This window comes from Hyperolius riggenbachi, chromosome 6, assembly GCF_040937935.1.
Source record: "Hyperolius riggenbachi isolate aHypRig1 chromosome 6, aHypRig1.pri, whole genome shotgun sequence".
Lineage (NCBI taxonomy): Eukaryota > Metazoa > Chordata > Amphibia > Anura > Hyperoliidae > Hyperolius > Hyperolius riggenbachi.
In genome coordinates, this window is record NC_090651.1 from 87435873 (window position 1) to 87446829 (window position 10957).

Consider the following 10957-nt stretch of genomic DNA (forward strand, 5'->3'; position numbering starts at 1 on the left):
CTATCACAACCCCACCACATATGTAAATAATCCCCGGGCTCTTTCCCACATCTCCAGCATATGTCGGAGCCACCCTCCTGCCATTTTGAAATCTGTGCTGGAGTACGAAACCATCGTATCAGGATCTGGGATTCTAGCTTAACCCATTGCTTTGTTTCATGACTGTGATACCAGCCTATTATGTGGGACAGTGCTATTGCCCTATGGTACAATTCCAAGTCGGGTAGGCCCAGTCCCCCCCCCCCCCCCCCCCGCCATTTTCTCTTTGAAAACAAAGCATACCGGAGGCACGGGATCTTCTTATGACCCCATGTGTATCTAATGAACATTGATCTAATTGATTTAAAGGTTTCTTTAGGAATATCCAAAGGAACTGCCTGCATTATGTGTAGAAACCTAGGGAGAATGTCCATTTTGAGTACAATAAAGATTAGAGAGACATGAGGGGATCTGAATTCCCAAGTATTTAATATGATGCTCTTGCCACTTAAAAGAAAAAACAGTTTTCAATTCAAGCAACATCTTTTGTGATAGGTTGATATTTAAGACTTCAGATTTAGAAGTATTTATTTAAAAATTGCTAAGATCTCCAAAGATTCGGATTTCAGAGAGTACATTTGGGAGCGAGATCTTTGGCGACGTGATGAATAAAGCACATCGTCCGCGTACAAAGATATCTTATGGTGACCAGTCCGGGTTCGGAGCCACATTATAGAAGGATTTTGTCTAATAGCATTTGCGAGATGTTCTATAGTTAATATATAGAGTAACGGAGATATGGGACACCCCTGCCTGGTATCATTGTGGATGCCGAAGGCGTCCGACAGTATGCCATTCACTCGCACTCTTGCTGTCGGGAGAGTATATAAGGACATGATCCTCTCGTCCCAGAATTCTTTTTGACTGGTTGCTCTCTCACACACACCAGCTCCAAAGTAGGAGCTGGAGGCCACAACGTCTTGTGGAGTTATAAAGATTGGTATAAAGCTGTGTTAAAATCTAATGAAAAAGCAATGCGTTTCATGGGCTTACCCTACTTCATCAGGCCAAATTTTAGTTTCAATGCAATAATGCAGTTAAGCTTTGAGGTGCTCAAAGCTTGAATGCATTGTTGCATTGCCATGAGAATTTGCCTGAGGAAGTGTGTTGAGCTCACGAAATGCATCTCCGCTGTCTAATAAAATACCTCTTTTATTACAATAAGTGTCGTATTTGAGCTAAGCCATCTATTCATTATTTGTTTTATTGGTTTTAGCAAAGTTTATGCCATAGCCAAGACTGCCATCATTCGTCCTCCCCTAACATAGGTCACTTTGGGGCAGTGAACTGCAAACTTGGCTCTCCAGCTGTTAAGGAACCACAATGCATTGCAGGAGTCTGAGAGCCATAGTCATGATTCATAAAGGCAAATTCATTGTGGGACTTGTAGTTCCTTAACTGGATAGTGTACTGGTTAAGGGCTCTGCCTTTGACATGGGAGACCAGGGTTCGAATCCTGGCTAGGTCAAGTACCTATTCAGTAAGGAGTTCAAGGCAAGACTCCCTAACATTGCAGGGTGGCCTCTTGAGCGCGTCCCAGTGGCTGCAGCTCTTGAGCGCTTTGAGTCCAACAGGAGAAAAGCGCTATACAAATGTTCGGATTATTATTAACAGCTGGAGAGCCAAGTTTGCAGATTACTGCTTTAGGGGAAAAGTTGGGTCTGCCACAGCTGGCACTCGAAACAAAAACATGCCTTCCAGGATAAAGGTTAAAATTAACAATCATTCGATGTGACCAATATGAACCCTTTGCACACAAAAGTACATACATGCAACAATCTATGACACAGACAGTGACGAAAGCCTACAAAAGATATAAACGGGGGGCTATTATTTTCCAAAAATACTGTTTTCGTTATAAACACTCTACCTTTTGCTGATAAACTGACTCTAGAAAAAAGTTTTTTTTACTGCTGTTTTTGTCTCAGATTGCTACTCTTATGTACTATTGAATGCAAGAGGTTAATAATGTTTACTGCCTTTCAGTATAACATGTAAGGGGACTTACAATAAGGGGTTGAGTGGGGCGTGGACGCGGGTGGATGACGTCCACCTGCTTTTTTCATAGCGTGGACGACGTCCACCCTAGCATGTGTGGAGGTAGAAAGTGCAGAGAAGAGGGATTGGAGGGCACAGCGGGGAAGGGGGGACATTTCCCCCCCTCCCTCACCTTGGGGATTCCTCTTCCTCACTCCCCCCCCAGGACTAAAATTTGCGGGCTGCTGGCAGCGGGCGGGAGTCGGGACTTACCTCCATCTCCAAGCACTGGGTAAGTAGTAGTGTCCGGTTCATTTGAGCCAGTTCTTTCCTTTGAGTTAAATGATCCGGCTCATCACACTGAACCGAATCAGTTCAGTGAATGAGACAGGAACTGCAGCTGAACACAGTGTGCAGCTGCAGTTCCTGTCTCATCCACTGAACTGATTTGGTTCAGTGTGATGAGCCGGATCACTCAACTCACAGGAAAGAACCAGCTCAAATGAACCTGACATCGCTACTTACCCAACACTTGGAAGGAGGTAAGTCCTGCTGCTGCCAGCCACTTGCAAACTTTAGTTCTGGAGGGGGAGAGGGAGGACGGGGGAGCCCTGAGGGGGGGAGGAGACGCTCCCCGCTGTGCCCACCAATCCCTCTTCTCTGCGCTGCCTCCCCTTCTTGTGGGGACATCTGGCTACCTATTCTGGGGGCACCTATAGACCTGGCTATACTGGGGACACCAATACACCTAGCTACATATACTGAGCACATCTATACACCTGGCCACCTTTTCTGGGGACATTATACACCTGGCTACCTATTCTAGGGACAACTATACTTATAGCTACTTATACTGAGGACACCTATAGACCTGGCTACCTATGCTGGGGGTACCTATTTTGGGGGAACTGCTATCAGACTATCTCTATTTTTGAGGAACCGTTGTTAACAGATTAAGTGTATTTTGGGGAACAGTCTGTCAGATTATGTGTACAGTGGGTTGCAAAAGTATTCAGCCCCCTTGAAGTTTTCCACATTTTGTCACATTACTGCCACAAACATGCATCAATTTTATTGGAATTCCATGTGAAAGACCAATACAAAGTGGTGTACATGTGAGAAGTGGATCGAAAATCATACATCATTCCAAACATTTTTTACAAATAAATAACTGCAAAGTGGGGTGTGCGTAGTTAATAGTGAGTTAATACTTTGTAGAACCACCTTTTGCTGCAATTACAACTGCCAGTCTTTTAGGGCATGTCTCTACCAGCTTTGCACATCTAGAGACTGAAATCCTTGCCCATTCTTCTTTGCAAAACAGCTCCAACTCACTCAGATTAGATGGACAGCGTTTGTGAACAGCAGTTTTCAGATCTTGCCACAGATTCTCGATTGGATTTAGATCTGGACTTTGACTGGGCCATTCTAACACATAGATATGTTTTGTTTTAAACCATTCCATTGTTGCCCTGGCTTTATGTTTAGGGTCAATGTCCTACTGGAAGGTGAACCTACGCCCCAGTCTCAAGTCTTTTGCAGTTTCTAAGAGGTTTTCTTCCAAAATTGCCCTGTATTTGGCTCCATCCATCTTCCCATCAACTCTGACCAGCTTCCCTGTCCCTGCTGAAGAGATGCACCCCCCGAGCATGATGCTGCCGTCACCATATTTGACAGTGAGGATGGTGTGTTCTGAGTGATGTGCAGTGTTAGTTTTTCGCCACACATAGCGTTTTGCATTTTGACCAAAAAGTTCAATTTTGGTCTCATCTGACCAGAGCACCTTCTTCCACATGGTTGCTGTGTCCCCCACATGGCTTGTGGCATACTGCAAACGGGACTTCTTATGCTTTTTGTTAACAATGCCTTTCTTCTTGCCACTCTTCCATAAAGGCTAACTTTGTGTAGTGCATGACTAATAGTTGTCCTATGGACAGAGTCTCCCACCTGAGCTGTAGATCTCTGCAGCTCGTCCTTAGTCACCATGGGCCTCTTGACTGCATTTCTGATTAGCGCTCTCCTTGTTCGGCCTGTGAGTTTAGGTGGATGGCCTTGTCTTGGTAGGTTTACAGTTGTGCCATACTCCTTCCATTTCTGAATGATTGCTTGAACAGTGCTCCGTGGGATGTTCAAGGCTTTGGAAATCTTTTTGTAGCTTAAAGTGTAGAGAAACCGAGAGCCCAATATAGTGTAATATGTTAAGCATAAATGAAGTAAAGGTTATCGTGAGAAAATTATACTCACAAACATGGGTTACCACACAGGCAACCACTGTATAGGCAGGTGAGGAGATTAGACCTGTCCTCACTCAGGGATAAGAAGTCGCTCTCTGTAGATGCAAAAGGGGGTAGATCACCCCTCCACCAGGGGTGGACACGGTATAGCAGTAGGAGAACAGAGGCGCCAGCAGGATAAAAGTGGATAAAAACTTTAAAATTTGCTGGGAGGAAGCGGTGGACTTACCTCCATAAAGCAGACACGAAAGACTGTCTGAATAGTAGTCACATTTATTAATTAGTACCCCAAAACAGTGCAGCGCGTTTCGCAGGCCCAGCCCGCTTCATCAGGCAAATAAAAATGGGGACAAGACAGAATTTCAGCAATAGCAGGTGTAGCGCCTGTAGCTTAAGCCTGCTTTAAATTTCTCAATAACTTGATACCTGACCTGTCTTGTGTGTTCTTTGGACTTCACGGTGTTGTTGCTCCCAATATTCTCGTAGACAACCTCTGAGGCCCTCAGAGAGCAGCTGTATTTGTACTGACATTAGATTACACACAGGTGCACTCTATTTAGTCATTAGCACTCATCAGGCAATGTCTATAGGCAACTGACTGCACTCAGATCAAAGGGGGTCGAATAATTATGCACACACCACTTTGCAGCTATTTATTTGTAAAACACGTTTGGAATCATGTATGATTTCCGTTCTACTTCTCATGTGTACACCACTTTGTGTTGGTCTTTCATGTGGAATTCCAATAAAATTGATTCATGTTTGTGGCAGTAATATGACAAAATGTGGAAAACTTCAAGGGGGCCGAATACTTTTGTAACCCACTGTATGTTAAGGGAACGGCTGCTGCCAGATTACGCGTATTTTGGGGAACTGCTGTCACATTGTGTATGTTAGGGGGACCACAGCTGCCAGATTACATGTATTTTGGGTGATCCATTGCCAGGTTTCGCGTATTTTGGGGAACTGCTTCCAGATTGTGTGTATGTTGGGGGAGCTGCTGCTGCCAGATTGTCTATTTTGGGGGAACCACTGCCATATTATCTGTATTTTGGAGAAACTTCTGCCAGATTACGTGTGTCAAGATCGGTGTCAGCACGCAAAGAGAATCTGATTATTGGCGATCTGCAGTATCACCAAGAATGCAGATATATACCCGATTATTGATGATCTGCAGTATCACCGATAATCCGATATATTGCTAACCTCTGGACACCAGCAAAAGAACACAATAAAGACAGTAATATATCAGATAGTGTGGAAATGTCCACCACACGGCAATTCCTCAGAGGTGTGGTTACCTCTGAATGGGAAACCCGTGAGTGAGATCCTCTAACCAGGCTGAGTGAGGAATCTCGACCCCCAGCAGTAATCGTCTGCTTGGGGCAGGCGTCTCGGAGAGGCAAGCCTCAGAGATAACCCTCCAGTGGGAGACGTTCCACTGAAGGGAGAAAGGTCAGACAGGCAAGGGTACGGCAACAGAGATGTCGGCGGCAGTACAGGAGCGGAAGGCAGAAGAGTAATCGTTAGACAGGCAGAGGTCGGCAACAAGAATCAGATAGGCAAAGGTACAAGATCAGCAAGAGATAGAGTAGTCAGGGATAGCAAGGGTCAAAACACAGATCAATATACAACAATATTCCTAAGCTAAGGTGTGAAATCCTTAGTATCAACACCAGGGAACTGCACTAAGGTCTGAGCGCTAACACAGAATGTGTATTCACGACAGCAGACAAGGAGCAACTGACAGAGAGCTCCTTTTATGCTGGGGAACGCTCTAGCAGCGTCCCCCAGCTGCCCAGCCAATCGCTGGCCCTGCTGGAGTCAGCTGACCAGCCTGGTCAGCTGACTCCTCTTCGGGAACGATAAAGTTCCTGTCTCCTCGCGTGCGTGCGCGCCAAGCGCCGGGTGAGTGCCGGCGAAGGAGACCCCACGGGAGGCAACTGCGCGGCGGAGTCCGCCGAGCATACGGACTCCGCCGACCGCACAGCCCCTCCCCCTCTTGAGGAGTGGACTCCGGACACTTCCCACCCGGTTTCTCTGGATGTGACTGATGAAACCTCTTCCTTAATTTCTCAGCATGCATGCGATTCTCTGGTACCCAAGGTCTGTCCTCCACCCCATACCCTTTCCAATGGACCAGATACTGTACGGAATTCTGTACCAGCCGGGAATCCAAAATCTTCCCAGCCTCGTACTTTGTCTGGCCCTCCTCTATCACTGGGGGGGGGGGGGGGGGGGGGAGAGGAATCCACATATACTGCTGGTTTCAACAAAGAAACATGGAACGATCTCCCACCTCTCATGCTGGCGGGGAGATCAATCACATATGAGACTTCATTGATCTTTTTGGCCACCGGATAAGGCCCTATGAACTTGGGCCCCAATTTGGTGGACGGTTGTCTGAGTGCCAAATGTCTTGTTGACACTCACACCATGTCTCCAGGAGAAAAGTGCCATTCAACAGACCGTCTCTTGTCGGCCTGTCTCTTTTGATTCTGGAAGGCTACTCCTAAATTCTCCTTTACTTGTCCCCAAAGTTTCTTTAAAACCCTCTGCCACTCTTCCAGGGCTGGGAAGGGAGAGGAGCACACCGGCAATGGGGAAAATTTAGGAGACTTTCCTGACACAACCTGAAAAGGGGACAAGCCCGTTGAAGCGCTTCTCAGGTTGTTGTGTGCAAACTCAGCAAAGGGCAGGAATTTAACCCAATCTGTTTGTGCATCTGCCACATAGCACCTCAGAAACTGTTCTAGTGCCTGATTCACCCTCTCGGTCTGCCTGTTGGTTTGTGGGTGATACCCAGACGAGAAGGACAGGTTCATACCCAAATTATGGCAAAAAGCCCTCCAAAACTTTGATATAAATTGGACTCCTCTATCCGATACCACATAATCTGGAATCCCATGTAATCGGAAGACGTGCTGTATGAAGAGGTCGGCTAAGTCTTGAGCTGATGGGAATCCTTTAAGAGGAACAAAGTGGGCCATCATGCTGAACCTGTCCAAGATCACCCATATCACAGTCATACCTTCTGACTTGGGAAGCTCGCCAATGAAGTCCATGGACAGGTGGGTCCATGGTTCATTTGGAACTGGCAAGGGTTGTAAGGTACCCACTGGAGCCTGGCGAGACGGTTTACTCCTGGCACACACCACACACTCTCTGACGAATTCCCTGAAATCTGAGGCCAACGAAGGCCACCAAACACACCTTGTGAGTAGATCTAGAGTGCGGGTGACCTCCGGGTGACCTGTGTTCTTATGGGTATGGAATAGCTGCATGCAGTGGCGTTCCTACCATGGGGCGGCAGGGGGCGCCCCGCTCCGGGTGTCGGGTGCCCCAGGGGGTGTCATGAAGGCCTCCCACAGAGGGGGAAGCAACACAGAATGGAGGGGTGGTGGGGAAAGCGGCGGGGAGGGGGGACGGACCCCCCACCCCCCTCACCTGGGTCCCCTCCTTCTTGCGCTTCCCCCCTCCTAATTAGTAGCAGCTTTAGATATGCGGCAGGAGCGGGCGGAGAGGACTTACTCACCTGCTTCCTGCGTTCCAGGCGATGGCGCACAGCGTCATCGTCACGTGACGCTGCTCTCCGCCTTCTCCACCGCCCACTGTGCTTCCTGATTAGCGAAAGCGCAGTGAGTGACAGAGAAGTCGGAGACCAGCGTCACGTGAGGATGACGTGTGCGCCATCTCCAGGAAGCAGGTAAGTCCTCTCCGCCCGCTCCTGCCCGCATATCTTAAGCTGCTGCTGATTAGGAGGGGGGAAGCGCAAGAAGGAGGGGGCCCAGGTGAGGGAGGTGGGGGGTCTGGCCCCCCTCCCTGCCACCCCTCCTTCCAAGCTTCCCCCATACCGGGGGCAACTATACTACTGGGGCAACTATACTGGGGGCAACTATACTAGCTATACTGGGGGCAATTATACTAGCTTTACTGGGGCAACTATACTGGGGGCATCTATACTAGCTATACTGGGGGCAACTATACTAGCTATACTGGGGGCAACTATACTAGCTATACTGGGGCAACTATACTGGGGGCATCTATACTGGGGGCAACTATACTACTGGGGCAACTATACTAGCTATTCTGGGGGCAACTATACTAGCTATTCTGGGGGCAACTATACTAGCTTTACTGGGGCAACTATACTGGGGGCAAGTGTACTAGCTATACTGGGGGCAAGTGTACTAGCTATACTGGGGGCAAGTGTACTAGCTATACTGGGGGCAAGTGTACTAGCTATACTGGGGCAACTACACTAGCTAATACCTTAAATTACAGTTAGCTCCGTCCTCATCTGGTCATGACCACGCCCATGTTTCGCCGCGGGTTGTGGCCACGCCCATTTTCCGGGGGTGGGGGGTGGGGTGTCTTTTAATACCCAGCACCGGGTGCCAAAAGCCCTAGGCATGCCACTGGCTGCATGATTTGCAAACGGAACGGGAGTGGAACAAAGAGGACCCCTTCCTGTTTCCCTTCTGGGGTATCTAGCTGGTGAGGTTCCAGTGTGACCGCCCAGTCCTCCCAGGTCTCAGTGGCTGCCAGCACCACCTTGTGTGGTACAATGCTCTCGGGGAGTGCGGGCTGAGCTGTCTCTGGTTCAAAACATCTGGAGAGAGCGTCTGCCTTAATGTTCTTGGAACCTGGAGTGTACGTGATAACAAATCTAAAACGCAAGAAAAATAGGGACCAGCGGGCCTGACGAGGAGTGAGCCTCTTAGCCCCTTAAATGTACTCCAGGTTCTTATGGTCAGTGTATACAGTAATGGTGTGTTCTGCACCTTCCAGCCAATGGCGCCATTCCTGGAAGGCTAACTTGATGGCCAACAATTCCCTGTTGCCCACATCATAGTTTTTCTCAGCAGGAGAGAACCTGCGTGAGAAATAGGCACAAGGATGTGTCTTGCCCTGCAGACCCGAGCGCTGAGACAGCACAGCCCCCACCCCGATCTCTGAGGCATCTACCTCTACTATGAAGGGAAGAGCGATGTTGACATGTCTCAGTATGGGTGCCGAGCAAAACAGTTTCTTCAGGGTATTGAATGCGGCCTGGGCCTCCGATGACCACTGGTAAGGGTCAGCCCCTTTCTTGGTTAGACTAGTCAGAGGGGCTACTACCGAAGAGAATCCCTTAATAAATCTCCGGTAGTAATTAGCAAAACCAAGGAATCTCTGCAGTGCCTTCAAGCCCACCGGTTGCGGCCACTCTAGGACAGCCAAAACCTTTTCTGGGTCCATAGAGAGCCCTGACGTTGAGATGATGTATCCCAGAAAAGGAATTCGAGTGACCTTTAAAGAGGCACTTCTCTAGTTTTGCATACAGTAGGTTTTGTCTCACCCTCTTCAACACGTATTTGACATGTTTGCGATGTTCCACGAGGTTTGGGGAGAAAACCAATGTCATCAAGATATACCACGACAAACCTCCCCAACACCTCCCTAAAAACCTCGTTAATCAAGTCCTGGAAGACGGCCAGGGCGTTACACAACCCGAAGGGCATAACTAGATACTCGTAATGCCCGTCGGGTGTATTGAAGGCCGTCTTCCACTCGTCACCAGCCCTAATGCGTACCAGGTTGTATGCCCCACGTAGGTCCAATTTTGAAAAAATAGTGGCATTGGTAATCTGGCCAAAGAGATCGTTTATCAGAGGTAATGGATAACGATTCGGTAGTCAATACAGGGTCTAAGACCACCATCTTTTTTTTTAACGAAAAAAAAACCCGCCCCGGCCGGTGACCGAGAAGGGCGGATGAACCCCTTTGCCAGGTTCTCCGTAATGTACTCCCGCATTGCCTGTTTCTCCGGACCGGAGAGATTATAGAGATGACCCTTAGGAGGCATACAACCAGCTCTTAGGTCGATAGGACAATCGAAACTCCGATGTGGTGGGAGTTTATCAGCGGATTTAGGACAAAACACATCCGCAAACTCAGCGTACTGTGTGGTTATCCCCTTGACCTCTACCTTGGCAGTGCATATGGCAACCCTCCTCAAACAATGGGTATGGCAATAAGGTGACCAGCTGAGTAACTGACCTGAGGCCCAATCTATCTGTGGGGAATGGAGCTGTAACCAGGGCATACCAAGAATAACGGTGGAGGTTGCCATGCGCAAAACAAGAAACTGTAGGCTCTCCTCATGTAGAACCCCTATCGTACATGACAACCTTGGGGTCTGAGAGAGAGGTGATCTACACTGTAGAGGAGAGTCATCTACTGCGGTGACGACTATCTGTCGGTATAAGGGTTGTAAGGGAACCCCCAGTCCCTTCACAAAATCATAATCAATAAAATTGGTTGCGGACCCTGAGTCCACAAAAGCTTCAGTACAAACCGATTATTCTGATTTAGAGGTAAGTTCTGTGCGTCTAGGGTATTACCTCTAACTACACCTAGACAGCAGCGTTTCTCGATTTCCTGGGGCAATTTTGAGCAATATGACCCTGCTCTGCACAATATAGACAAAGGTTCTCTGCCTTTCTACGCTCTTTCTCGGCTCGAGTCAACCGAGAATGTCCGATTTGCATCGGTTCGTCGGTAGAAGGAGCAGGCGATGAGGACGCATGAGAAAAAAGTCTCACTGCATTCCTGCCTCTCGATTGGCGCTGATAGCGCAATCTGCGGTCCGCCCGTATCGCTAAAGAAATGGCGTCGTCCACGGACTTGGGCTCTGGGTGTCCCAACATTAATTCAGAGACTGA